The following is a 5,000-nucleotide window of genomic DNA, read 5'->3' as shown; positions in this document are numbered from 1 at the left end:
AAGTAGTCAACCGACAATCACTCCACCCGCACCCGCACGTGCCCCACCCCAACCGCCCAAATCGCAACCCAAGCGGATGAACGGCGGACTCTTCCCGCACTCGTACGTTGCAATCCACCCCTATATCTTGCGTTTCATGACGAGTTATATCCAATATGCCAAATTCCCGCTGTCCCTATACATGCTGTAAGTCTGTGCACACAATATGAACCACACCTCAGCGAGACACTCCATCACACATTACTCTCTGCCTGTAACAGACACAGATACGATATGTAAGCACCAGCATGGACCAACGTCCGGTGCATCCTCTCCGCCACAGTACACCATCCACACTATGATAACCACACCAGGGGGTCCAATTATAAAATAGAATATCCCACCCGTCCAACATCCACAATTGCTCAGATAAGCCACCAACACCCACACATGTCCTACACAGGGGTGCACCCAACACCACCACACTGCCTCCTGTTACGGCACAGAAACAATGGCAGGAATGAATCACACAGGTCTGCCACTCCCTTGCCGCAACCACAGACGCGGCGCGCCTCCAGTCACGAGCGAAAAGCGCATCCTGACGAGACAGAACTGCTGTGACATACTGACGCTGCCTCAGACATTCACTTACAATGATCACTACCAACGAACCTGCCCCCCCCCCCCCCAAACACACTATCTCTTACCATGTTGTGTACTGTAATCCAACCCATTTTGCACCTTAACCTAACCAAATTTGTAACGCAATTTGTACCGCAATGTAACGCAATTTGTACCGCAATGTAACGCAATTTGTACCGCAATGTAACGCAATTTGTAACGCAATTTGTGTCTTAACCTAACCCACGTTGTGCCTTAACCTAACCCACGTTGTGCCTTAACCTAACCCACGTTGTGCCTTAACCTAACACACGTTGTGCCTTAACGTAACCCACGTTGTGCCTTAACGTAACCCACGTTGTGCCTTAACGTAACCCACGTTGTGCCTTAACGTAACCCACGTTGTGCCTTAACGTAACCCACGTTGTGCCTTAACGTAACCCACGTTGTGCCTTAACGTAACCCACGTTGTGCCTTAACGTAACCCACGTTGTGCCTTAACCTAACCCACGTTGTGCCTTAACCTAACCCACGTTGTGCCTTAACCTAACACACGTTGTGCCTTAACGTAACCCACGTTGTGCCTTAACGTAACCCACGTTGTGCCTTAACGTAACCCACGTTGTGCCTTAACGTAACCCACGTTGTGCCTTAACGTAACCCACGTTGTGCCTTAACGTAACCCACGTTGTGCCTTAACGTAACCCACGTTGTGCCTTAACCTAACCCACGTTGTGCCTTAACCTAACCCACGTTGTGCCTTAACCTAACCCACGTTGTGCCTTAACGTAACCCACGTTGTGCCTTAACGTAACCCACGTTGTGCCTTAACGTAACCCACGTTGTGCCTTAACGTAACCCACGTTGTGCCTTAACGTAACCCACGTTGTGCCTTAACGTAACCCACGTTGTGCCTTAACGTAACCCACGTTGTGCCTTAACGTAACCCACGTTGTGCCTTAACCTAACCCACGTTGTGCCTTAACCTAACCCACGTTGTGCCTTAACCTAACCCACGTTGTGCCTTAACCTAACCCACGTTGTGCCTTAACCTAACCCACGTTGTGCCTTAACCTAACCCACGTTGTGCCTTAACCTAACCCACGTTGTGCCTTAACCTAACCCACGTTGTGCCTTAACCTAACCCACGTTGTGCCTTAACCTAACCCACGTTGTGCCTTAACCTAACCCACGTTGTGCCTTAACCTAACCCACGTTGTGCCTTAACCTAACCCACGTTGTGCCTTAACCTAACCCACGTTGTGCCTTAACCTGCTCTGTAATTGGCATATGACACGTTACATTAATCTAGTGTTGTCTAACCACAACCCTCTGAATATAGTTCGCTACTCGCACCGCCCACCCTCTTGTGTGTCGTTTCATGTTGAACACTTCGCAAGTGTTGCTTACTTTTTACATGCTCCCGCTGTACACTGTAATGTGGACAACTGCAGGATGTACATCGCCCCCCCCCCCTCCACCCTGCCTTCGCACGCTGGTCGTTCAGGTGCTTGCGTGTTCAATGCCCTTCGCAGCTGTTCACTGGCATTCGCATGTCGAAGCGCTCAGTCTACGTCGTGGTACGGCCTGTGTCCACTGTCCGCTGATATCGTAAGCTTAATCCTCACATTGTACAGCACATAGGTCCGTATGTACTGAATGATACGCTGTGGCACATGTGTGACCGTACGACTGCGCCCAACAACAGCGAACCATACGGTCCAAATGTTGTGCACTCAGCCACGTGCCGTCTCCCCATAACAGCTACATTGCAGTGTGGTACGCCATAGAGACGTGTGGGAGTAACGGACGCCCTGGATGGCGATCAGCATGAGCCGTCTGTTGATGTAGTGGCGCGTGTATTCAAACGTAGTCGTCTCTTCTCACACAGTGTGATAGCATGGTGCACCGCGTTCCACATCTGCGACATGGTACAGATGCTGGTTGACAGTCGGTCTCGTAATGGACATCGCATACGTAGGGGGCCACCTCCCACGTGTTCTCTAGTCGTGCACATTTTGTTGCGTGTATGTGGGCAGACGTAGTGTGTCGTGACACCTAACAGACAGGTATGCAATAATCGTTGCATTTGCAAACTGGGATGGACGTCTACGTTTGCTGGTGACGTGACGCAACGCAAATGAACAACTGGTAAACCCATTGTGGTGCGGTTGTTGTTGCTGGAGGTAAATCAGTAAGGGCAAATCTGTGTGTGAAGCGATACGCGGCGGTGGCTGGGTGGGACCGTCCCCGGCCGGTGAGGGGGGGCCGCCCGGCGTGCTGGCCGCGCGGTGCGTGGGCGCACGCGCTACAGCCGGCTGGTGGGGGCGCCCAGTGGCAGGCGCGCCGGCCGACGGACGCGGCAGGCGGCGCAGCTGCGCGCCGGGGCACCCTGCGCGCGGCGCCGGGCGGCCAAAGTGGGTCCTCGCGGGCCCGGTGCGAAGCGCGGTGGACATCTGCAGTGTGCTGGTCCGACTGAGGACTGTGTGCGTTGAGGATGCGCCGCCGCCCGGCACTCGGCGCCGCGACGCCGTCTGCTGCTCGGTCGCCCCAGCGGTTCTCGCTGGTGGTTTGTATCGCAGTTGTGCAGACGTGTTGGCACGTGCGCTGTGCTGGGAGAGTTCGCTTCGGCACCCACGTGGGGCCTTTGCCCTTCTGTGGCGCTGGCGTTGGAGCTGCCGGTCACCGTAGGTGGCGCGTGTTGTCTCCCGCCGGCAATGCCACGACAGCACGCTCCCGGGCCTCTGTCGGCAGCGGCAAGCTCAGTTGGGAGCACGGGTGGTCGCACCTAAAGCGTCTACTCGCCTAACTCCGGGCGATTGCGCCTCTCTCGAACCCGACCAAGTACTTAGGACGGCGCTGCGCGCCGCCGGGACCTGAGAGGGTTTCGAGGTGTATTGTGCAGGGGAGCTCAGCCTCCTCCTGTTTGCAGAATAATTGAGCGGACGCTTGCGTGTTCGCGCGGGCCCCTGGGACACACTCCCGGGCGGCCGGCTGCTCAGCTCTAGTTGACGCAGCTCCCTGGTTGATCCTGCCAGTAGTCATATGCTTGTCTCAAAGATTAAGCCATGCATGTCTCAGTACAAGCCGCATTAAGGTGAAACCGCGAATGGCTCATTAAATCAGTTATGGTTCCTTAGATCGTACCCACGTTACTTGGATAACTGTGGTAATTCTAGAGCTAATACATGCAAACAGAGTCCCGACCAGAGATGGAAGGGACGCTTTTATTAGATCAAAACCAATCGGTCGGCTCGTCCGGTCCGTTTGCCTTGGTGACTCTGAATAACTTTGGGCTGATCGCACGGTCCTCGTACCGGCGACGCATCTTTCAAATGTCTGCCTTATCAACTGTCGATGGTAGGTTCTGCGCCTACCATGGTTGTAACGGGTAACGGGGAATCAGGGTTCGATTCCGGAGAGGGAGCCTGAGAAACGGCTACCACATCCAAGGAAGGCAGCAGGCGCGCAAATTACCCACTCCCGGCACGGGGAGGTAGTGACGAAAAATAACGATACGGGACTCATCCGAGGCCCCGTAATCGGAATGAGTACACTTTAAATCCTTTAACGAGTATCTATTGGAGGGCAAGTCTGGTGCCAGCAGCCGCGGTAATTCCAGCTCCAATAGCGTATATTAAAGTTGTTGCGGTTAAAAAGCTCGTAGTTGGATTTGTGTCCCACGCTGTTGGTTCACCGCCCGTCGGTGTTTAACTGGCATGTATCGTGGGACGTCCTGCCGGTGGGGCGAGCCGAAGGCGTGCGACCGCCTCGTGCGTGTTCGTGCGTCCCGAGGCGGACCCCGTTGAAATCCTACCAAGGTGCTCTTTATTGAGTGTCTGGGTGGGCCGGCACGTTTACTTTGAACAAATTAGAGTGCTTAAAGCAGGCAAGCCCGCCTGAATACTGTGTGCATGGAATAATGGAATAGGACCTCGGTTCTATTTTGTTGGTTTTCGGAACCCGAGGTAATGATTAATAGGGACAGGCGGGGGCATTCGTATTGCGACGTTAGAGGTGAAATTCTTGGATCGTCGCAAGACGAACAGAAGCGAAAGCATTTGCCAAGTATGTTTTCATTAATCAAGAACGAAAGTTAGAGGTTCGAAGGCGATCAGATACCGCCCTAGTTCTAACCATAAACGATGCCAGCCAGCGATCCGCCGCAGTTCCTCCGATGACTCGGCGGGCAGCCTCCGGGAAACCAAAGCTTTTGGGTTCCGGGGGAAGTATGGTTGCAAAGCTGAAACTTAAAGGAATTGACGGAAGGGCACCACCAGGAGTGGAGCCTGCGGCTTAATTTGACTCAACACGGGAAACCTCACCAGGCCCGGACACCGGAAGGATTGACAGATTGATAGCTCTTTCTTGATTCGGTGGGTGGTGGTGCATGGCCGTTC

General features: G+C 54.0%; 1 non-coding gene across 1 annotated transcript in view; it reads left to right on the top strand.

Moving 5' to 3' along the window:
* The first annotated feature begins 3,618 nt into the window (after positions 1-3,618).
* Positions 3,619-5,000, top strand: part of LOC126112259 (small subunit ribosomal RNA) — a 1,909-nt gene continuing 527 nt past the window's right edge. Inside the window, exon 1 of the ribosomal RNA XR_007524385.1 lies at positions 3,619-5,000. This exon is cut by the window's right edge and continues 527 nt beyond it. This is a non-coding gene — a ribosomal RNA (small subunit ribosomal RNA).

The sequence above is a fragment of the Schistocerca cancellata genome, unplaced genomic scaffold, assembly GCF_023864275.1.
Source record: "Schistocerca cancellata isolate TAMUIC-IGC-003103 unplaced genomic scaffold, iqSchCanc2.1 HiC_scaffold_153, whole genome shotgun sequence".
Lineage (NCBI taxonomy): Eukaryota > Metazoa > Arthropoda > Insecta > Orthoptera > Acrididae > Schistocerca > Schistocerca cancellata.
This window is presented reverse-complemented; position numbering and strand designations above follow the sequence as displayed.